Genomic DNA, 24,814 nt, shown 5'->3' with positions numbered 1-24,814 from the left:
TAAAACAGGTCGACGCCATCATAATAAGTCATAGTCATAATTTCTCCCTGTACTAGCGAGAATCCACGACTAGCTTTCTTTGTGCAAATACTGAGAAACAGGGGCTCGAGATATATAAAGCGAGTCACAAAGGCTATATCGAAGAGGAGATTTCAGTAAAATATGTTTTGGTACGCTCAGGGTGTTAGGGAGAGCTAGTGCTCTCGTTCGGTGGGGGATGGGTAATGGAGGGGTTCTCGCATATTCTCGTAACATGTAGGAAAGGGGGGGAGGAGGGGAGGGGAGCTGGCAAGTCGGTTTCGGGACGACGAAAAGGTGTCTGTCTGTATATAGGTGCCGATACATGGCAGCTTAATTTCTCAATAGTGCGCGGGAATGTAGAGGCCTGGTGCGGCGGTCATGTCGGCGCCCGCATAAGTGTGCTGCGTACGAAAAATTCCCGACTGACTCGAGCTTCAAAGGCGACCAATTTCTCACGCGACGGGGTCTCCGAAATTCCTCAAGCTGGAGAGTTGTGTAGATGCAAAATTTTCCGGCTTTTCGCCTTATACATCATCACAAGGATTATAGCATACACATAGCCGTACATTATGTTTCGAGTTGCTCTTGCCGTAAATTCGTCTTTCTGCCGCGGACAATACATAAAGTGGGTAAAGTGAGAACATCTCGCATTAAACAAATTTTTGCATTTTTATTTTATATATCGATGCCACAGAATAAAGTAAACACCATAACAAGGTTGATTAAAACCCATCTACGTTCTAAATTTTTTTTTGCCCTGAACCCGTTTGAACCCGTTTGAACCGGTTCAGTACGGTCCGAACCGGTTCGAACCGGAACGGAATGTCGCTCTGGAGCTGAACCCGGAACTGAACCCGAAAGGTGTGAACCCGAACCTGAACCGAACCCGAAAAAATTCCGGTTCGACACCCTGAGGGCATGTGAGAAGTATATGAATAAAGATTCCCAGTTTCCGGCTGAGCTTACAGAGGAAAGGAACTGGAGCTGAGATGGATCCGAAAGCTCCTGCTTAATGAGAGTAGATTTCGGGTGGGGACGGTGCCCATTTCATTGTTTTGATAATTTGGTCCGTCTAACACCTTTACAGTTGCTTCCAAACACGCTGCAACAATTAAAGCGTTAAGCAGGGTCTGGTATGAATACATAGCGTCACCACGCCAAACACGCCGTGAGTGGTAGCAAGCGTACGTTTGTTCATCTCCTGGCAGACCTTTGGGTTAGGAAGACGTCTAGTGCCTCCACCGGAGCCAACAATAAAGAGGCCGTCGCCTGGCCACAATTATAGGTCAAAAATTTTTCAAACCCCTCCCGGTTTGTTCGCACCAAGGTAGCCGACAGGTAAGGTAATAGATGTAAGACCTTTGGAGCGAGGGGAACCCGCGACCACATAATTTGGTAATGCCCCGGATCCCTGGGCGCTGGGGTCAACATTGAAAGTAGAGAAGCCTGGGGGCCCTGCTGCGGAGCGCGGCCCCCGCCGACAAGCAACGAGCTGTCCGACTGGCTGCTGAAGCCGCGAAGATCCAACGTATCTTCGCCAGTCTATAGTCGCGGAGGTCCCGGCCATCGGCCCCTAAGCCAGCGTGCCAGGGCCAGGGAGGAGGGGGCCTCCTACATCCGTGGTTAATCATCATCATCACGCCGTGAGTGCTTTACAGTCGTGTTAGCACATGAGCCAGGGTTGCCGTATGAAAATTTTGCAAATAAAGATATTAGGCACGCATAATGATGATAATGAAATAAAGCGAGCTTGTGTTCCCAGCTTGCAAGTTTAATGAATAATGAAAAGAGGCAGAGTCGCGCGTGGCCACGGAGCGCGTGCATCACCTGAGTTGACAGCGTGGTGGTGGTGATGGAACTTTATTTCCAGCGGATATAGAGGAGCGACCCGAAGTCGTCCCCCGCTTAAACGGCGGCCGTGGAACTTTATTTCCAGCGGATATAGAGGAGCGACCCGAAGTCGCCCCCCGCTTAAACGGCGGCCGCTATCCCTTGGGCGGCGTCTTCAGCCAGCTGGAGGAGCTTGATCTGTGTCCCCGGGTCAGGGCTGAGCAATAGAGCCTCCCAATGATCAGAGTCGGTAATGAAGCGACTCGCGGGTAGGGACTGCGGGCAGTTCCAGATCATATGATTTAGATCGGCTTTGGCACCACAATTTTTGCATTTGTCTGAGTACAGTCCATCCGAATAGAAGCTACACAATTGGGGATTTGGATAGGTTTTAGTTTGAAGTTTACGCCAGGCTTTCGCCTGTTGCTTGGAAAGCATTTTATCTGCTGGGGGAAATCTGAGTCTTGCAAGCCTGTAGTGCTGCAGGATTTCTCTGTAAGAAAACAACCTGTTCTTGCAAGAGTATAGGGCGGGTGTACTGCACGACCCAGCTCGGAGGGATAGTTCTCGAGCTAGGTTATGAGCCGCCTCATTACCAGCAAGGGAGGCATGAGCAGGCGTCCAGATTAGGCGAATGCGCCGCGTGGGCTGATAATTTAGCAGAATCCGTGCTGCTTGTGGAGAGATTCTTCCAAACGTGTAAGTACGTATTGCCAATTTTGAGTCGCTGACAATGGTTTCTGCCGAGGTTCCCGCAATGGCTAGAGCAATGGCTGTTTCTTCTCCAACATGTGTGTGCTGAGTGCGTATAGTGCCCCCCGTTATGAGTGTACCACATTCCGTGGTGACCACAGCTACCATCTTGTCAGCCGAAGAATCTGCTGCATCAACATATACCACAGAGGTATCATTAAGGAAGCGTTTGCCTAATGGTTTGGCTCTCTCTGCACGACGTTCAGCGTGGAAATCGGGGTGCATGTTCCGAGGTAGTGCAGGAATGACCAGAAGCTGGCGTATATGTTTGGGAAGGTCAGTTGTTGGTCCGCCTTGTCGTTCGTATGTTATGCCGAGTGTGGACAGAATGTGTCTGCCAGTTGGGGTGGCCGTTAGTCGTTCGTACTGCGAGACGGTTACCGCTTCAATAATCTCACTTAGGGTGTTATGAAGACCGAGACCTAAGACTTTCTCAGTCGCTGTGTGCATGGGTAGCCCAACTGCCTGTTTGACGCATTTTCTGATTATGGCTTCCACTTTCTCTTTTTCAGCTGACTTGAGATGTAGGTAAGGGCATACGTAAGCGATGCGGCTGATCACAAAGGCTTGTACTAAACGGAGAGTATTGCTTTCCTTCAAGCCCGAGTGGCGGTTACTAATGCGGCGAATGAGTCGCATAATTTGCTGCGAGGTTCCCTGAAGCTTCTGAATTACGTCACCATTGAAGCCGTGTTCTTGTAGAATTAGGCCCAAGATTTTAATTTTGGGTACTCGAGGAATGGGGACTCTACAAATACTGAGTTCGATGGCCGGTGGGGGTTGCGCAAGGGATCTGATTTTGCGGTATGTGAGAAATTCAGATTTGGCTGGAGAGCACCGCACCCCCTGGGATCTACATAGCTCCCACGATATCGATGGCACGCTGGAGTCTCTCTTCGATTTCGGCATCACTGCCCTCGGCGGTCCACAAGGTGATATCGTAAGCATAGAGGTTGTGGTGGAGTTGCGGGATATGCGCTAATTGGTGTGGAAGTTTCAACATTGCAACGTTGAAGAGAAAGGGTGACAGGACCGATCCCTGCGGGGTGCCCTTGTTGCCGAGGGGGAAGTCACGCGAGTGGAGAAATCGAAAATGAAAATCGGCTATGTATACGCTATAATCCACCTTATGAGGTGTAAGGCGAAAGTAGGTGGATTTTGCATCTACAAGACCCTCCTGCTTGAGCAGTTTGGGAGACCCCGTCACGCGAGTAATAAGTCTGCCTTGAAGCTTGCGTCAGTTGGGACTTTCTCGTACGCAGTTTACTTACAGGGCCCCAAGACTGCCACCGCACGCGCCCTCTACGTTCCCGCGCACTACTGAGAAACGAAACTGCCATGTGTTGGTACCTACATACAGACGGACATCATTCCGTCGCCCCGAAAACGACTTGCCAGTCCCCCCCCTCCTTTACTACATGGTAAGAAAATGTGCGAGAATCCCTCCACCGCCCATACGCCGCCAAACGAGAGCCTCGTGGGAGCACAGGCTCTCTCTAACATCCAGAACTAACCAAATATAATTTATTTAAATCACCTATTCGACACCGCTTTTGTGACTCACGTTATATATCCCGAACTCCTATAGCTCAGTATCTTCAAAAACACAGCTAATCGTGGCTTCTCACTATTGTACAGTAAGAAATTACGAAATTGACTTATTATGATGAGGTCAACCTCCTCTCTTCTGATAAAAATAGTATCATAAAAGCACACGCTTTGATGGGTTGAGAACGCTTCGTTTTTGCACGAACACAAATTGTCAACAGCCCCGCCGCGGTGGCTCAGTGGTTACGGCGCTCGGCTGCTGACCCCAAAGACGTGGGTTCGATCCCGGCCGCGGCGGGCGAATTTCGATGAAGGCGAAGTTCTAGAGGCTTTTGTACTGTGCGATGTCAGTGCACGTTAAAGAACCGCAGGTGGTCGAAATTTCCGCAGCCCTTCACTACGGCGTCCCTCATAGCCTGAGTCGCTTTGGAACGTTAAAATCTAATAAACCAAACAAATTGATAACATGTTTGTTGCGACGTTGAGCTCCAACATTCTTGCAAGTGCAGCATTGTGCGAGGAAGAAGATATACTTGCACTACTTTGAATGTTTGCGACTTTTCCTGGGCGCTATCAAAGAGAACCTTTGCGTCAACATAATTTTTTGCGCCCTTGATAGAGTGATAAAGAGTGGTTAATCTGGCGTGCACCATTTGTCCACCAACTTGTTTCAGGCATTTATTTTAAAAACTACGAACCACCCCTTTCTGGCAGCTATGCTTCATAGGCGAGTAAGCGCTCTCCTGTCTTTTCTGGACATGCTCGCGAGAAAACCCGCGTCGATGGCCTACGAGGGCAATCATTGCCTACGCGTTCGCCGGCTCGGCAAAGCATACCGAATGGAAGAAGCGCGGTGCGCCTGAGACGGGGGCACCGTCGAAAGCAAAGCTACTGACCGTGGTCGCGGATCAACTAACAGCAGGGATTTGATAATTTTGAAATCCTTGCTGGCCATGCCGGTCACGTGGTATGCATAGCCTGCCCAGTCGTCGCCACTTTTTGCGCCGCTACCATGTGCAGGCGTTGTCATACAGCGGACAGTGGAACGGATGCATTCTGCGCCACAAGCGCTGCGCTACTTCGTCGCCTCACCAGCCCAGGAACGACAGAAACAGCTTGAAAACACACGTGACCAGACGCAGGCACATTTCTGGCAACACTTCGTTGATCCATAGCCGACCAGATGTTTCCTCGGATAACTACGTTCCTGCGGACCACAAAATCGCAGAAGCGCCTCTTCTGACGGAGACGTTGAACACCAAGTGCGAGCTTTCTCTACTGCCAGGAATCTCATTTAAGTGGCCGACCTGCCGCCAGTTGCCATGCACACTTCATCCATGATTAGTTATACCTCGTCCCTAAATTTGATAGTTGGCAGCAAGGTCTCGACGAGGATTAAATGACCACCCTAGATAGCCTTTAAAAAGAAGCTAGAGGCTTCTACTTTGCACAAGTAGGCGCGCATAACGCAGTTTTATAATAAACGCCACTTTTAGCGGCATTAGTATTTTTGGATGTTGTACGAAAAATCCACTTGCTACGAACATCGGATATAACGAACGGAAGCCGCGTGACCGTCAGCTTCGTTATAAGTGGGCTCGACTGTAGTTTCAATCGGCCACAAAAACCTTTTCCACGCTTCAGACATGGACCTTACATGTTAGGACGAACCTTCGCGCCGAAGGGACGTTTGGGCCGTGGTCAGTGCATTTCTATCTGTGCGAGCAAAGAGAGACAATTTGACAAATAAAATAATATTTTGTCGTGATGCTGTGTTCTTTTGGGACATACTTAAGCAGTGTCTTAAAAAACCAATTGACATCATACATTTCTTTAAAACATTTATGTCTGCGATGAAAAACTCCGGAATTGCGTGCTGATAGGACCGTGTTGATAGGACCGCTTAGCGTGTGGAAAACCCGCATGATGGATGAACACGCAGAACCACCGCGTTCAACGAGGTCACTGTTCAGACAACAGTGCACTTTAACGCAGGAGGAATATGCTGCGCAAGTTCAACCTTCTGACTGGTTCCCCTTTCTTGACGTGTGCACCGTCTGGAATTTTGATGTGCGGGTGGAGAAAAGTAGTTATGGTGGCATGAGGCCTCATGCCGAGATCGCTGAATTCGACGCGGTCAAGTTAGGCATGAGGAGGGTCAGAGAGGTTCCAAATATTCCATGCAACAACCATAAAAAAAAGCCTAGAAGATGACCGAGTAGACTAAAGCATCTGTAACGAGAGTTTTCTGTTGCGCCGCCATTGGTATGAATCCCACTCGGAGTCAGAAGATAGAGTATTCATACTCTTTTAGTTGTTCTTTTTATTGCGTTAACAGTATAGCTTGCTTTCCCAAAAATAATCGCGCTGTGTGTGCGTGTGTGTGTGTGGGGGGGGGGGGGGGTGCGTGCGGGCAGCCTGCATCATTGATGCACACTCCGGTGGGCGCACATCCGTGCATTCACTGGTAAAAATGCACCTTCAAAAACTTTCACCCATCTCCCCACCCCCCATCACCCACCTGTACTCGTATAGCCCAGGCAGATTGTTGTGAAGGCTCAACGTATTGAGTCGCCCAAGCGTTGTACGAAAAAAAACTCCAACAATCATAAGTCGCCAGACAGAGAATTCAAGATCGAGCAGTGCGAGAACAGCGGATGGAGCCGCGCACTGGCGACTGGCAGCAATTTTTTCTTAGAAGCAGAACGATTTCAGCGAATCGACATAACGAAATCACTTCATCGCAGTTACATTTCATCGCAGTAGGATCTTTCTGGGCGTATTCACTATTGCATGCAAGCGAGCGCATGCATTTCCGCGTTGCTGGGTATTCGGTATTTAATTTTTTTCTTATTAGTACATCTCCACCGTTGACAAGAACCCGCCTTTCGTTGCATATTTCCGTCGCGCGCAAACAAGAATATGCGGATTCTAAAAAAAAAGGAGCTGCACCAATTTATACATCGTTCTTTTGGTAATACTAGTAGTAATATCTCGGGTATAACGAGTCGAGTAGACATTGGGGCTATGCAACAGACGGTGTAGGGGAGGGCTCCTGTTTAACGGAGACCAGCTGGGGATTTTCGGCGTGCGGCAGAGCACGCTGGTTTTTTTATTTTTGGAATCAGCAGCCGAGCTCCACAGCCATTGAGCCATTTTTTTTTCTTTATTGCCCAACATCGTGAGGGGTTTTATTTAGAACCTGCTGTGTGAGACAATGAGCGCCTACAAAAGTAAATGTTGCAGTACCCACTGCGGTGGCTCAGTGGTTAGGGCGCTCGGTTACTTATTCGGTGTACCGGGGTTCGAACCCGGCCCCGGAACCCGGCGTATTCTACGTGGATGCCTCAGGCCCCCACCATGGGGGATGGTACACAGCCGCAGTCGTCCACCAATCCAAAACAGTGAACGGTCTTACTTTCCGAGCCCGTGACATAACACACGCGGAGGAGGTCGCCATTGCGTTGGCTGCATCTGATTCCAATTCAAAAACAATTATTTCCGACTCGCGAGGGGCATGTCGGAACGTCGAGCAGGGCTGGGTACCGTATCTAGCCTACCGCATTCTTCAAAACAGCGTCTACACCGGTGACCCCGCGCACCGGCGTATCGTTTGGGCTCCCGCTCACATGGGCCTTGAGGGAAATGAGGCAGCTGACGCCGCCGCCCGCGCGCTCTCTCACCGGACATTCCCCTCCGACCCTGACGATCAGGAACTCGAATTTATTCCAGCTTACACATTCAAAGACATCGTTTTACTCTATCAATCTGGCCATAGGCTTTATCCCCGCCCGTGTAAAGGTCTGTCAAAGGCGGAGGAGCGGCTTCTGCTCCGCCTGTATACTAATACTTTGCTGTGCCCGGCAGCTCTGAAACACTTCGACCCTTCTTTCTCGGGCAGCTGTCCGCACTGTGCGGAGAAGTCTTCGGACACCTATCACATGGTGTGGGCCTGCCCCTCCAACCCTGCTATCCCCCCTCACCCCAACCCAACCCGGGAGGACTGGGAGGCGACCCTGCTCGGCTGCTCTAACCTGCAGGCCCAACGGGCCTTGGTCGCGCGAGCCTGGGCGGCGGCCGATGCCACTGGGGTTCCGAACTAGGGACCTCCACCTAGTATTTGTAAGGGCTGGCCCCCTCTGGGTCAGCTCATGCATAACCTCCTGTATTATACCTGTACATAAATGTTTTCCACCACTACCACCACCCGGTGTCCATCACGAAGTGAGACAGTTACTGCGCCATTTCCTTTCCTCAAAAACCACCATGACAACGTTGTTGGATCCTCGCGCTAATATTTCATCTATTTGTGGGAAATGACGCAAAGAAAAGGAAGGCGTTCTCAATCGGTGGTTAAATAACTATAGCACCCAGTTTTATTGCGTGTTTTCTCCATTCAAATGACACCATAGATATTAGAATACATGGACCACCGTGTGGTATTCGCCTACTGCCACTAAATAATTTAGAAAATATTTTTTTTCTCCCATGCCGTCTCGGTTTCATCAACCGAATGATGGCTGTGATGTAAGTTCAACATTAGGTCACGTGAGACACGGGAAAACTAATACAAACGCTGAAACGTTGTTTTGATCCACTATAGCACTTAAATCAGCCGGCTTCAATACCTATAATAACAACGAACGACGTATCAGCACTTATATTGCCGTTTTATTGCACCTCACGCGACCTAATTTCCTCTTATTAAGGCGGAAGCTTGGGCTTGTTGGAAAGAATTTGGATTCATATTTGCGAGCGCTTAGTGAACACACGGGACAAGAACACAAATGCACAGGACAGACGCTAGTCCTGTGTACAGGACTAGCGTCTGTCCTGTGTATTTGTGTTCTTGTCCCGTGTGTTCACTAAGCGCTAGCAAATATGAATCCTAATTTCCTCTGCTCGTCACAGCCATCGTTATGTTGGTGAAATCGAAACAGGGTCGTGAAGAAATTCAACTACAAATTATTTAGTATGTGTTGGTGAAATACCATGCGGTGCTGCGTGTACATGAATGTCTGACGCATGGTTTGAAAGAAAAAAGCACGCAAGCAAAAATGTGGTGTCTATAGTACTTTGTTGAGTTAGAGCAGTCCTAACAATTTGATTAAATATTTACGCAAATATATAAAAAGGGAGGAATAATAACTCAAGTTTCACACAAACCTGAAGTACAAAGAATTGGCGGTAGTACATTACAGAAGCGTCAATTAGGCTTCTTCCCAGGCACCAGACTTCCTATAAGTTTGCTGTCGCATATACTAGGTACCATTTTCGCACTTCCCAGCGCAGACAGCTACGGGTGGGTAAGTCTATGCGCTAGATCATCTCATTTTGTCCGAAAACAAGAAATATGCCGAGATGCAACAAAAGTGGGGATGAACCGGGTCCCGAACCGGTTCGGAACGGTTCCTTTGAATCGTTCCGGTTCGGGTTCAGTTCCAAGATGGCGAAAAAATTATGGGTTCGGTTCGGTTCCGGTTCCGGGCGAAAATTCGGGTTCGGTTCCGGGTTCGGGTTCGGTTCCGGTTCGACACCCTGAACGTATTATATAACTGCTCATATAAGTTGGTACCCGCAATGAAGTCTTGAATAGCCGCCGACATTAACCATTTTTGTTTTTGGACCCTTTTTTGCGACCTCAAGCGCGATCGGCGGCTTCCTTCCCCGCTCTTTGTGTGTGGCGACGCGCGTGACCAGCGCTCGCCACGTGCCGAAGAAGACCGGGTGGCGCCAGCACGTACAGAACGCTGGGAGGTTCGCCTCGGCCGGACGCCGCCGCTTCGCCGATTAATCCGTCGACGCAACTTGTGGTCTCGGTTGTGCAGTGGAACCATAAGTGGTCCAGATCTTTCAGGAATCCTGCATTTCGTGTTCTTCATTCTTCCCTTTATTCTTCTTCCACTCCGTTCTTCATGTCATTCTCCACGCCGCGTGAGCTGTACACTGAACAGTGCATAAGATGCCGCGCCTCTCCTTTCATCAAAACCAAACTTTCTCTTAGCGGTCGTCGCAAGAATTCCCGGCGCAGACCGAACGGATAAGATGTCCCCGGCCGCAGTAGCCGCGTTTCGATCGAGGCGATATGCGAAGGGCACCCGTGTGATCCGCGATATTAGCGCATGTTATTGAACCACAGGAGGTCTAAATTAATTCGCAGCCCTCCACTATACGGGGTCCCATATTGCCCCTTTGAAGCTTCGGAATTTGAGACCCACAATTTGCGATTAAGCATGAAGACAACGATACGCAAAGCTCAGCGTAAAATGCTGCGATGATGGAGTGCCATATGGGTCAAGTCTACACGTTCACTGCACTGGTCACACACATGTTGTCCGTCGTAGTCTGGGTCGATGTGCTTGGTTGTGCATCAAGTGACGCCTACGCCCAGAACAAGGAACATTGGGAAAAAGTACTAAAAAGTGCTTCACTTCACGACCAGCTTCGGGCTGTCCAGGAGGCCCGCGCGGCGGCGGAGAGCTTCGGGCTCTCTGTGCCTACGTGGGAGCTGCCCTCTACACCTGGCGCCTAGCCGAGTGTCCTTCAGGACCCCTACTGTGGGAAATAAAGTTTTACCACCACCAGAGTGCCATAATGCGGCGGGAAGCGACGCTGATCTATTTGCACTGCTGGCGCTTCACATCGTAGTTTTTTTTTTCTGTTCCCTCCCATTCTGACGGAAAAGCCAGGAGTGTTTCGCACGAGTTCGTGTTCATTTTATTTCAGGTTCGGTCTCATATTCTTCTGGTTCGGCTTCGTGTTCTCCTTCAGTGCGTGACGATGTTCCCCGGAGTTTCCGCGAATGTGAGCTAAAAATTGGCAGTGGTTTAGCTCTGTTTAAACCTGGTGGATTGCGAATGCAACGAGGAGGGAGATAGAGAGAGAGAGACGATGGAGAGCGCGCGGCAGCGGCCCCGGCACGCTAGCAATGCGCCGCTACTGCGCATGGGCAACTGGCGAGCCCGGCGCCGGCGCGCCAGCTGTGCGCCCTCCTCGCGCATGCGCAGTATGGACTTGCGTCACCTCCGCGAAATGGCTGGGCTACTTTGTCAGTGGACATCTTAATCGCTCTGTGGGTGTGTGGTAGCGTTCACCTGCAAATTGAGGCAGTTATGCGCCTTTTCATTTCTCAGAACCAATGGAGGGTTTTGATTTGATTTGATTTCATTTCATTTCATTTATTTTTCCCTTAAAGGCCCGAAGGCATTACATAAGGGGGGAGCAAACTCAAGATTTGTACCAACAAGACAAGAACGCTACAAAGAAAGAAAAAAAATAACAGTGAAAAGGAATAGAAATGTACAACAGGTAAGGGGCGTCGAAAAGGTTATACAATATGTAACAAGTAAAAAAAAAATTTAACACATGAGTGTTAAAAATTGATTTTCCTCAAAATCAAAATTTGATTTTGAGGAAAGGGAAGCCGCATATGTGGCTCTCTGTGTCAATGGACACCTCAATAGCGCCTTGAGGCCGGTGGCGGCGGTGTCCACCTGAAAAAAAACCTTGCTTTCGCACAAAATTCTGTCCAGCGATTCTAAACCACCAGCCATTTTTTTCTTAACGGTAATGTTCCGGGTAATTAAATTTTTTCTCTGGCCTAGGGTACCCGTTGGTGTTCAAACCCCAGGGTAACGATATAGATCAGGGCTTTGCTTTCCTGGGCTCATGGAAGGCGACAGCGCTTACTAAAATTTAAAGAACGCTGGTTTTCCTAAGGTTTCCCTCGCGCAACCGAATCGCGCTGGTGGATCGCGTTACTGCTAAATCTTTATATTTGGAACCTCATCTGCATAATGGCGCTGCGATTTTTCCGAGGCGCTGCGAAACCGAAAAGATGCGCCTGCGAAGGTTATTCTTATCCGCGCTGAGTGCGCCCGACTTGGTTTGGTCATGCAGGCGCGTAAACTCAGTATACCTTCAGCCGAGCGGGAAGCCTGGATCGGACGCGGGGCACCCCGCGGCACGTTTTATTTCTACGGCCGCGGCGGGAACTCTGAAATGGAATTAAAATCGGGCCGGTGGCGATGCGGGAATAGCGTCTTATTGCATGAAGAAAAAAAATACATGCACTTGCATTTGGACTCAATGCCCACCTGTCGCTGCTCAGACAGTGCTGCCAGTCGCATAGCCAGCCAGCCGCATAGGCGGTGTGCCTCGATCGGTCCGTCTCAGTTTTTAGCGCCATTCGACCCGTACAGTCCGCATCCATACTGATCACACAGCACTCTATGCGTCCTTTTCAAAGCACCACACAGTGCACTTCATTCTTTTTTTTTTGTATACCCAGCACAGCGTTCACACTCTGGCTTCTTTCCTGTGGCCTCTTGACTTCGACGTTATTCCTATAGCTTATACCAAAGCTCTGTTTTTTGTTGTGACTAACTCGTTATTCCGAAACGCTATCCTACCAGTCAAGGTTGAACCTTTGTTTGCCTTGAACGGTGCTTTAAATTAAAGAAAGCTCATTAGCTGTGCCAGCAGATGAGCTCAATTGTTAGAGTGCACTCATGTGGGTCTGTTCAAATTTCCAGGTCGTTTTTGTTCGTATGCGAAAGGCATAGTGACCATGAGCCGCCGTCCCCGTCGATGGGACATGCCCGGAAAAGAAGCCACACCATGCATCGTCCTCTCCATCAGCAGTCACCGAGTCACCGCCAGCAAGACGTATAGGTGCCCGCTGACATCAAATCTAGCAGTAGAGAGCTATACAGCGCCGGCTGAGATACTGGAGGCGCTGGCACGCAGCCGTTCCCTACGTGGCGCTGGCGTCGCAACGGGACCGGGAACAAGCACTGCCGTGTGCCAAGGTGCCTCCGTGCGTGCCATCCGGCTTGCTGCGCCGGCCACCGATCCGGACTTCGTGAGTGCTCTGGACATTCCTTGAAGTTTTCCTCCTCCATATTAGTTAATTGTGACAGCAAACGAGAACAGGCAGGAGCTACTGCGGTGCATCCCACCGGTGTCTTGCACGACGCTTTGGGTCTTGCTGCAGAAAAGAACTCACAGGTGAGGGACGAAGAAAACCAAAATTTGCGTCGCACGCGCCAAGAATAATCCCTTAAATTTCTTTTCTAACCGAAAATTTAGAAAAAATAGGCATTGTACATTTCGCAAGAAGCAATACCTGCGGCTAGAATACTAACGATGGACTTCGTGGAACGAGGCGGGATCCATTGATGTAAAAAACTCTTCGTACAATGTCTCAAAACATGGCCCGTTGCATTAATGATGGGAATATTGGATGAGCCCTTATCAACCCAACCATTTTATGAAGAATAAATCCCACTGGATAGTTCAGCTGGTCCAGTTGGTTCAGATGGATAATGAAGAAACAGCGCAGAGCCACGATTAAGACAGAAGGGGCATGACACGGGCGCTGACTATCAACTCCTGGTTTTATTGTAGTAATGCGGTATATACCTCAACATGAGAAACAAAACACAAGGAAAGAAACCGCGGATGGAACCAATAAAACCAATATCAGCAGTAACCAAGCATATCCATGTTAAACCTCTCGAGATGGCGCATATGTTTACTATATTGCCGTCCCACGATAACACACCCAGAAATTCTGGCCAAGCGCAATTTTTTCGACGGCTTAATTGTTTTTTATTAATCCAATTTTTTTCACATATCATAAGATTGCATAACAGCAATCAATGCATACGTAAATCCCTCTTCCGGACGCTTGGGGGTTTTGCTATTTATTCTCAGAAATGCACCCACTGTTTTTCTTTCGCAGTATTTACTACTCCGTGCCAGCACAGGACAAATTTTAAAAGCAACATTATGCTACGAATCGGAAGGTTAGACCGTTACCATCAATACGTTCATAATAGTATGTTACAATATTCCACACTTGCGTCACAATTAAAAGTGATCTCCAAGAAAGCTGCACTTGAAACCACGAGTTGGTATGATAGTGGTAAAAAGGCCAGCGCTATTCAAGATCGCTTCGTACAACTTAGGAATGGGCTGCAGACAGACGACGCTTATATAGTCGAACGGCTTAATAACGAAGCGCTCAGGACGCCCAAAGTCCTTTGTTATACAGGTCACTTCGTCGTAAAGGTCGGGCACCGTATCGTACGCAACACATCAAGCTAAGCATGTTCCGCAAAATGAAACCTCGGTTTAAAGTGAATTGGAGAGATCCTTAATGGGAAAGAAGTCGCTAACTTTCTTTTGGACACTTTGTGTGATGGAATGTGCAACTGCAGCCGATCTTATGACATCGAGGTTCACGCCATGCGCCGCCGCGAATCCTGGGGCGACGCAATATACAGGCGCGGCCATAAGTAAACGGAGCACGCTATTCCGTTCGAAGTGCAATCACGCCTTCTCCATTGGTAACGAAGAAGCGTTGTTTGTCTACAAGAAAGCCCACCAACCTCCGCTACCAGCATGCGCGCACCACTGCTGGAAATTTCAATTAGGTGACACGTGAAAAATATTCGAAGACAGTTGCGTGCTCCGTTTATTTTGTCCCCGCCTGTACAGCTGCAGTGCGTGGAATGCTGGTATTGCCTCCATTGTAAATTTTTATTTCGCCTGCGGGCTCTTCAGCACTGCTGTATTCGTCAGCCTTCGCCTCCTTCCCGTCTTTGATGGCTTGGATGATGTCATCAGTCGCCATTTCCAAGCATATGATCATGTCGTCGTCAACCGCGACGTAATCCTCAGCGGTCACACCTCTTTCTGTGTTGGAAGAAGCGGCGTAGGGGTTGAGTGATCCCTGGAGCTGTACAGCAGGTCTGGAACTATCGCTGTCATAAGCACGCTTGTCAAGCGCGTTGCTAGCGCTGTCCTGAGCTCTAAAAAATCAAACCTTCCGCCAGCAATTATACGCACTAGCTCTGGTGGCACGGTCCACCAAGGACTCGTAAACATTCCAATTTAAGTTGCAGTTCAACCTTGTTCTCGAAGTTTAGCAGAATTATCTGCAGCATCCTTGTGCAGTAGGGTGCCGAAACAGACTATATTATGCCTTGATCTAACGGCTGAAACAGGGAGGAGCAGCTCGGTGTCAGATAAACAATTCCATTCACGTCCTCTACCACCGGGGTCTTATTATGTGCGGCATAGTTGTCGATACCGAGGGCAGTCTTTCGGTTCCCCAGTCGCATTTTTTCCTCCTTCTACAAAAGCCAGGCTTGAAACAACTCCGCCATCATCTAGCCTTCTTTGTTATCCACATAGTCATCCAGAAGGCTACGCGGCGCCTTTGAAGCACCGGGTTTCACAAAGTTCCCGACCACCCGTGGCTTCAGCTTCTCCGTATACCTGCAGCGTTACAACAAAACAGCACGGTCAATCACTGCTCCGACTTCTTGTCGCCTTCGTAACGGTCTGCCTTCGCGCAGCGTGTCTTCTCAGGAAGCAGCTAAAAAAAAGGTGGTTTCGTCAACGTTAAATACAGCTTCATGTCTGGGCTCCTGCAGCATCTTCAGCAGCTCTGAATCGAGCCAGTTCTCGGCAATATCGTGTGGCGCGTCGGCTTTTTCTTCCGCTATGGTTTTGAAAACGATGCCATGGCGTTGCTTGAAACTCATGACATCCGCTGGTTGTCTTTAACGTCTTTTCAAAAGCGAATGTCAAAGGAAACTGCTTGGCTTTCTCGCAGACCGAAGGCGCGCTGACAGGAATTATTTTCGCGAGTACATCTGCGAACCACGTGTTGATTGTGGCGTCAAGATCATGCAAAGTTTCTGCTAGAATCCGCTTGAGTGACGGTTCCGTCTGACGTTGCCCTGCGCTTCTACCTTGTCCTTGTCTTTAAGGAATGTTGGCAACGTCGATGCACTGATTCCGTACTCCTCTGCAATTTCTTTGTTTTTACGGCCACTCACGACAGCACTGACAATTTGCAACCTTGCGTCAAGATAGAACTGCCGGCGCTTCGCTGATTCTTCGCTACTTACAATCGTGGCGGCGATCCCGAGACGTTCACTACCATCCGGGCCCCAAGAAAAGAGCGCTCGCTAATTTAACGTCATTTCGTCTATTCCCAATTAGATCGGTGTATTCCGGCCTGCTGTAGCGGCGGTTTCGTCGAAGTGTTGGTGCTTGTTGTTCAGAGTTCGGTATCGTTGATTTCAGACGCGCGGAGATCGCTGTGCCCAGTTTTGCTTTTTTGGCAGCAGGGGACGCTAGTGCCACTCGTCAAAATGTTCGGCCGTTCGGCCCGCTGTGCATTTTTTTCTTTGCGTTGGTGGCGGCATTATCGTGGCTATTATAGAGTTCGGATTCTCTTGTGCAGTCTTTTGTTGCAAAAGCAACACTACGCGAGTCACCGAGCCATTTCGCGGAGCTGACGAAAGGCCATACTGCGCATGCGCGAGGAGCCGTGACGTCACACGGCGCACAGCTGGCGCGCCGCCGCCGTCGCTGCGCGGATGACTCAGAGGGGCCGCCGCCGCGCTCGCCAGTTGCGCATGCGCAGTAGCGGCGCATAGCTAGCGTGCCGGGGCCGGCGCCGCTGCCGCGCGCTCTCCATCGCCTCTCTCTCTCACCTCGTTGCTTTCGCAATCCTCCAGGTCTAACCAGAGCTAAACCACTGCCAATTTTTTGCAGCTGAACAAGCTCCCCCCAAATCATTCGGCTAAACGAAGTTACATTATCTGGGGGGCGCGCCTCCTCGTTCTGGTTTTCTCGCTTCATACGTATGACTCGAAGTTCCATTGCCCGTGGTTCCATATACTAAGTTGGTTAGAATAAATTGGCCCCTTTTCCTGCCGTCGGAAGTGAGGCCGTTGGTTGCAGCACACCCCCCCCCCCCCCCCTTTATCCAGCGCCGATCCCCGCGTACGTGAAATTTCGTAGAGCCTCCGCCGACATGCTGATTTGAAATTAAATGTAAATGAGAAAATACAATGGCTTCATGACCTGGGCTGTGCGTATAACCACGCATGCATGCGTACACACAAGCGCTCCTCACACCTCCGCACTGTTTCTAAAAATGCGAGCGCAGCGTGTGCCCACCAGTACAAGCGTTTGTGATCCGTGCTGAAATAACGAACCGCGAAGTTATCTTGGAGACTTGCTGTAGCAACAGGCCGAACATAAACATATGCCCAACGGTCACTGAAAGCGCACGCTCAGTTCGATACCCCCGCAGGGGTCTATGCGTGGATCCGAGCTAGACAATCGTGCGCAAGCGCCAGGTATTTCACACGAATGGCTGCGCTGTGATTCGGAACGATTCGGGGCGGTGTGGACCGCCCGTAGTTGGAGACCTGCGGCCTACAGGTGAGGCGAATGGTGGAGGTCAGCAACTCGATGTATTTATATAGCTCATGAAACTCATGGGAATAGAACTGGCCTACTAGGCACGCCTTTATTTCTTCGGGCTTCTTTTTTTTCTATTTCTTCGGGCGAGGGCGCAAAGCAGGAGGCGGCAGTTAGCGTTCAAGGCGGGCAGCAGCCAGAGAGGGAGCGGCCGGCTCTCCCAAGCCTCCCATTGTCCCCTTTCGGGGAAGGACGCGTGTTTCTCGCCGGGACCGCTTCGCGCCAGCGTGGAAAGAGCCATAAAAATGTCAACACCACCACTGCATCGTACGCCGACGGCTCACAGCGTCTTGACAAACACCACTTGCGGCCCAATTTAGACACTAAAGCCCCAACTCCAAGGACCCTTCCTAGGCGTACGCGCTCAGCGTCGGCGCTCTTGGCGGTTCTCGGGACATCCGGTGCGGCTTTTCGCGCGCTTTTCAATTGCTGTCTACATTTTTGCTTGGTGCCGAGGCTGTTCGCGCCATGTCGCAAAATAAAATAATAAATGAAAGTCTGATCGCCGCAGTAGAAAGGCGGCCGTCGCTCTGGCAGGCGAGGCACAAAAGCCATAAAAATAAGCTAATAAAGGCAGCATTGTGGCTTGAAGTGGCAGCGGAGATTCTGCCAAGCCTGCCAAGCACAGGTAAGCCGATATCTTGCTTGTGACGAGTGCTGATTGAGTGAAATGTGCTCGAAAACGCTTGTGGCAGTCAGACTGTTTTGGCCAGCATTTGCCTGTAAGGTCTGGCAACCACACAGCAGCGTGAGCACAAGCGCGAGCAGCGTGCGGCAGCGCTAGCCAGCGCCTAGTACCATGGAGATGCGTACTGCTGCCAGCGCCTGTCGTTGCGCGGCGCCAAGAGCGCCGACGCTGAGCGCGTACGCCCAGGAAGTGTCGGTGGAGTTGGGGCTTAACGCTTCGTCGGAGGTTCGACAGCGTTTCTTTTGAAAAGAGAACACTGCTAGACGAAGCGGGGCCGGGCGCGTCCTTATGAATGGGTGTTGTGGGCGACAGTGCAGCTGGCTGGCGTCCGGTACGGCCCCGAGGCTCGACAACTCGGTCTCAAGAAACGGGCGCATGCACAAGACGCCACAGGACAGAACGAACACAGCCACCTGCTTAATTAAGGACGGTGACGGCCGCTTGAGTTATGACGCCGCCCGGACCCCGGAGGACGGCTGCGGGGTCGGCAGTCCATTGTGATCCGACTCGTATCGGAAAGTGGTTCTACGCTCCCGGGTGTTGTTCGCGACCGTCGCAGCTGGGGTTGGGGCCGATAATTGCCCTAGCTCCGAGAACCGTCAAGGTCACGGGTACTGGAAAGACAGACGTACAGTGGAAGTGTTTTATTATGTTGTTTAAGTATTTTGGTTTTCTTTCATAGGGGAGAGAGTTTTTGTAATACAGTGGAAGTGTGGGGCGTGGCACGTAACCCAGGGAGCCAATCCGTTTGTGTGCCCATTCTCGGAATGTGCGATGTTTTAACCGAAAATGATGTCCTTTTATGTGTATTTGAGAGAGGGTTATGTGCCTTACGGAAATTGGAAGGCGGGTCACACGGCTAATAACCAATCGTATTAAAAGTTGGACACGATTGGATGCTGAAGAATGTGGGCCGGGCCCATGTGTCTTGAAAACTAAGTCCCGGAGCCCGGAAAAAGGGTTCTGGGCTACGGAGATAGATGTAACGCATCTTCGGCTATGCCAAGTAGGGGCCTCCCCTAAATGTTAGCCAGTTCCATGTCGTTGTTGTGCTCACTGCTCAACGTTGTATGTATATATGTAAACTATTGTACATAAAGCTCCAGTATATACCCCCGCAAGTTCTCTGTTGTTGCCGAGTAGTGTCTGCTAGAGCTTCATTCAGCCTTCGAGTCACCAAAACCGTCTCAGACGGGGCACCTCTGGTGCAAAGAAAGGAAAGAAAAGAGGAAAAGAACCTTTTCGCTTGGTTGGCGAAATTTTAATCTGACGGTGTGGGATTATAGCCCCCACAAGTGTCCGTGAGCCCGTGGCGTTCGGTGACTTCTAGGGCTCTTGTCACAACCCGGATCTGTGGGACCGAGTCGAAACTGAGCAATGCGGCCTCTCACTAGTCTGGATTCGAGAGCTGCAAGCCTCGCGGAGGGGATTCCCGAGGGCAAGCCCAGAGTATGTGTGATAGAGTGGCATGTTGGCCAGATAGATGACAGGAAGTTGAGTAGACCCCAGGGTATGCGAAAGTTCATTCTCGATGTGGAGTCTATGCCAAGGATAAGAACGCTAATGGGGGGATCACTCTGAGACATTCGTTTTCTCCAATTCTATCCCTGGGTGCTTCAATCGAGGGACAAAGAAGCACTCCACAAAGAGATGTGGGGGCATAAATCGCGGGGTTGGGGAATGTGTTCGTTTGGAGTTGCCTCCACGCAACCTCTTGGGGTTCGGTGAGAGAGCTATGTGCGGGGGGATATAGAAGTCTACCTAAGCTGTACTGTATAGTTATATCAAGAAATGTAACCATGCGATCTCTCGCCGTCCGCAGGACGGGCGACACCACATCCTGGTCGACGAATCCTCGGGCATAATTGTGGGCCGCCTCGTTCCCTGGATGGGATGAGTGCGCGGGACCCAGATCAATTGGATCGGGCGGAGTTGGAGGTTGGTGGAGTGGAGGAGAGAGGGGGTGACAGGGGAGACCCGGCCTTTGGCAAAATTACGAATCGGAGATTTATAGTCGCTGAAGATGGTTTCTGCAGAGGTGGAGACCATCGCCAAGACTATGGACGTCTCCTCGGCCTCTTCAGGCGATCTGACGGGAATGGAGCACGCAACCAGCGACCGTCCACAGTAGTTTACAACAGCGAGTGAAAAATCTTCGCGGTCGGGGTATTCGGTTGTATCGACATAGACCGCTGTCCGATCTGTTAAGTACTTTTTTGTGCAGAGACATAGCCCTGTCCTTGCGGCGAGCGACATGATACTCTGGGTTCATGTTTTTAGGAAGAGGGGTAACGATAAGGTTACTGTGGATATGGTGCGGAAGCTGGGCCTTGTTGGCGACGGTCGTTTCGAAGCGTATTCCATACAAGCTTGTCGAGTATGTGACGTCCCGTGGGGGTGTGGGTGAGACGCCCGTACTGAGAAGTCAGATGAGCTTCCGAGAGCTCCGTCACAGTGTTGTAGACCCCTAATGTTAGTAGTTTATACGTGGGGGTCCGGTGGGGGAAATGAATAGCCGCCTGTATGCCTGTCTAATAAGGCACTCAACGCGGTCCCGTTCCTGGCACCTAAGATAGAGGTAAGGGAGGGTATATGTGAGGCGACTGATAACAAATGCCTGAACAAGACGTCGGAGGTCAGCATCTCGCATGCCTGTATGTTTATTAGCAATGCGACGAATAAGACAAATGGCCTGCGAGACAGAGACTAAGTTTAGCCAGAGCGTCGGTGTTTTTCGGATTGCTCTGAATGAGGAGCGCCAATGTCCTAATTACTTCGCGTATGGGCTGGCCACTATCAGTAATGCAGATGGGAGGATGGTCGTGGAGGCCGGGTTGACCTCGGATGAGCAGCAGCTCGGATTTCTGAAGGGAGCACGAGAGGTCGGCTCCAGCTGCATGGCGCTTAATGACATCGACTGCTTGTTGAAGTGCGGATTCAACCTCAGCATCGTTGCCTGTTGAAACCCAGAGGGTAATGTCTGCGTATAAACTATGGGATAGACGTTGGATAGCGTCTAATTTAGAAGGCAGCGTGAGCAAGGCGACATTTAAAAGAAATAGGTAGAGAACGGATCCCTGGGGGCTGCCATTGCTACCATTGATATAGGGTCTTAGAGGACAGCGCCAAAGCTAAGTTCAGCTGTTCAACCAGAGAGGAAAGTGCGTATATATTCGTAGGTACGGTGACGAGAATTTAGTAGGGAGAGGTTAGCGAGAATAGCTCCGTGCGAGACGCTGTCAAATGCTTTAGGCCCTAGAATAGCCTTTGTGCCTGCTCTGATAGAGGGGCGCAGTATCTCTCGTGAGAGCTGGAGCATAATGTCTTGCGTAGAGAGATTTGAACGGAAGCCAATCACGGTGCGAGGTAGGAGATGGTTATCTTCAACATAATCATTGAGACGGTTGAGAATGACGTGCTCCATCAGTTTCCTAGCACAGGAAGTAAGGGAGATGGGGCGGAGGTGTTCGAGAGCTAGTCGTTTGCCTCGCTTCGGTATGAAAGTCACGCGTGCATGTTTCCATGCTGCGGGGATTTCACCCTCTCTCCATCAATCATTCATAAAGGCAGTGAGGGCCTCAATGGACGGGTCATCTAAATTAGAGTGTTTTGTTGGAAATCTCATCCGGTCCTGCGGTTATCGCGTCAAAAATGCCATGAGTGCCAGCTTATAGTCGTCTTCGGACTTTAGGCTTCACACATAAGCAATGGCTGCCTTTTTCAGTCACCCGTCTAAAGCGCTGAAGAAGATACTGAGTGGTTCTTAGCCTCAATCCCATGGCACGGCACTCTAAAAACCAATGAACGACGCTGCTTTCGAGAGCATGCCTTTCCTCACATTCAGCATGTACCGCCGCCCCAATTTTTCCTGCAGTTTATTTTGTATCAAAGCAACGAAAATGCGGGCAATTCGCGAGCAACCTCAACTTCAGGGGGCGCTGCGAAGTCTGGCAACATGGCACGAGCGGAGGTCCGCGCATAGCTCGTCCCTTATGAATTTATGGACCTTCCTTGCGTGTCTCAAACCTCGCGCAGTTTTGTTGGGGCTCACCGCGTCTTTGACACTGAGCACTTAATTTTGGCATTTTCTAATGGCACCAAAGACTATCACGCCTAAACGCCTAATTTGTGGCGACAGCGTGGCTGTCGATTTTCGGAAAATGGCGCTAACAGACGAACGTCTTTACGGAATCCACTGTGCACAAGGCGAAGTATACTTGTATCGCCATTGTCGGTGTCAAATGGAAACGTGTTCGCACCATGCTTATCCATTACTACAGGTAAGTACCTTGGCTACTTTTCCATTATTTAGCGGGAAAATGAATGTATAGTATATTTTGAACATATATAAAAGCCTAATGTTTCTCAAGGATCTCTATAGGAACTCGCTGCCTATCGAGCCAGCTAATTAGGTACTCTATTTACTCGTTAACGAGTCCTGACTATAAAATTTAGCTCTGTACGCAGTAAACAGGGATTCTTTAGGATTTTCTCGGTAAGAGTTCATAATGGGCCAAATTTTATCCAACTTGCTTTGTGCCTTCACTATATGAAGTCGCTCCGTTTGCAATCAAAACAAATTCAAGAGAATTGCCTCCATAATGCTTTATAATGAGTAGAAGTTTGTAGAGCTTGTTTTGTGCCTTCGATATATGAATTCGCTCTGTTCTAGGGAGGTTTTAACTAGGAGAGATAAATAAGTTCTCCCCGCTTAACCACAGCTGACCCAGGTTAAAGCCACGGGGTCCCACCCCGTAACCGCGTACGCTAGCAAACACATGCCGACCATGGCGGGCCTTGCCCTGTGGGAACAAAGGAACGACACTGTGGCTGACACAAACGAGGCATTTATCGCTGCAATAATAATAGCGCCAGCTCGCAACAAAATACGCTGAGAAATCGAGGACGTCCAACTGACCAGCATGGTTACGAGCGAATGTTCGGGGATGCTCCGCGGCAGGACGGGACGGGACGCGGAAGAACGTTCCTCCCCACGGGGCCTCGCGATTCGCACCGCCGGCGAGGAGCAGAGCGCCGCGCGTCACGTTCCTACACGGCCAAATCCCGAGCCAAAGAGGGCCGTCTCCGCCGCGCGCGCGCAGCAGCAGTCGCGCTATCCGTGGCGCTGTGACGCCGTCGCCCTCCAAGGTTACTAACGAAGCTAAAGAGGGTACATTGCGGGGAAGCCAACCAAAGGGGAAGATAATCTGAACGAACAAACGTAGCGTTGAAACAGGATACAGAAAGACGAGGACAAGACGGGGCTACAACTTACAACTGAATGAAATCGATAAACGAGACACATCCCTTCTCGAGCAAAGGCACGCATGCGCAAACTTGAAAGAATGGCAAAACTGTGATATTCTAGAAAAATCCGGTAAAAGAAAAAGAGACGAAAAGGGGAAGAATAGCCACCGGTCATGAAGACTGTTTACAAACATTAAGTGCGTCTTAGAAAGTTTCTTTCTTTTTCCATTAGATAAATAGATGGTGTGCTAATGCACGTGTCACTACCGCGTTGTGGTATTTCATGAGCTTCCAAGATTTCCCTCGCCAATTGATATTTACCCCTTCCTAAGATCTTCGTGCGGTTCAAAGAGGGAAAGCAACCTGGGCAGCTCTTGCAATGCTTTGGCAAGTGCTCATCAGTTTGCTGACGAAGCGAAGATGCGTGTTCACTGAGCCTCACGTTTAGGCATCTGCCCGTCTGCCCAATGTACACACTTCCGCAGCGTAGAGGGATCTGATAAACAATATCTGTGGCGCATGAGACGTGCGGCTTCTTGTGTTTTGTGCTACACCCTGAATTCTTGACGCTCTCATGATCTGCCAGAGCGCAAAGCTTTGCAAGCTTGAGGGGAGCTGAAAATACCACACCAATACCAAATTTTGCTGCCACTCTCTTCAAATTGTGCGAGAGCCTGTGTACATAGGGCATAACTTCAAACTTCCTTTTCTGTTGTCCCGGTACATTTATCTTAGATAACTGGATGTGTTCTCTGTCTTTGTGAAGCTTTTTCTTTAGAGTTTCTGCGACAGCCACAAGAACATCGCCAGGAAAGCCTGCTTCTTTAAGTCTTTGAACCTGGTTGTCAAAACTACTACCAACTTTGTGCGGACATGACTTGAGGTGCGCCGACCTGAGACATGTGGCTGCTATGCGTCGCTTAATGAGCTTCGAATGAGAAGAGTCGTAAGGTAGTAGCGCTTTCTTGGACCGTGGCTCATAAGCCCAGCAAAAATGACTAACAGAATTAAAATACAGGTGAATATCTAAAAACTGAATGGAATCGTGAGCCGGAAGTTCTATGGAAAATTTCAGTGACATCATGATACCTTTGAATCGGGTTAAAATCGAGTCTGCAACTACAATCAAGTCATATCTAGAAGAAAGGTTGAGAACAACAAGAAAATCATCTACATATCTAAAGACACGTACAACGCGCTCATCGTTCAACTGAGACTGAAGCAAACGTCCAAACTTGGCAAGGAAGGAAGGGAAGGGAAAACTTTATTTACACTAATGGTTTTGCTGCGGTTTGGGGGCATCTTCATAGACGTCTTGGTTCTGCCCCCAGGAGCCTTCTCTGTCGAAGTCGTCCGCCTCTAATCAGTGGTCGGTTGCCCTCAGTCCAGGGCTCCGTTGGCCACTGCCGCCCGTTGAGCTCGCTGTACCAGACCTTG

General features: G+C 49.9%; 2 protein-coding genes across 5 annotated transcripts in view; both read left to right on the top strand.

Moving 5' to 3' along the window:
• The window catches only part of LOC149354180 (uncharacterized), a 320,413-nt gene that overhangs the window by 180,168 nt on the left and 115,431 nt on the right, over nucleotides 1-24,814 (top strand). The window lies entirely within an intron of this gene.
• The window catches only part of LOC149354181 (uncharacterized), a 99,341-nt gene that overhangs the window by 66,073 nt on the left and 8,454 nt on the right, over nucleotides 1-24,814 (top strand). Inside the window, exon 7 of one of the 2 annotated variants that reach the window (XR_016291219.1) lies at nucleotides 12,687-13,015. The gene's annotated coding sequence lies outside the window, so the exon portion shown is untranslated. Of the gene's footprint in view, nucleotides 1-12,686; nucleotides 13,218-24,814 lie in introns of those variants that run through there. The other variant, XM_089583124.1, reaches the window with a different exon arrangement.

This window comes from Amblyomma mixtum, chromosome 3, assembly GCF_055824585.1.
Source record: "Amblyomma mixtum isolate Tamu chromosome 3, ASM5582458v1, whole genome shotgun sequence".
Taxonomy (NCBI): domain Eukaryota; kingdom Metazoa; phylum Arthropoda; class Arachnida; order Ixodida; family Ixodidae; genus Amblyomma; species Amblyomma mixtum.
This window is presented reverse-complemented; position numbering and strand designations above follow the sequence as displayed.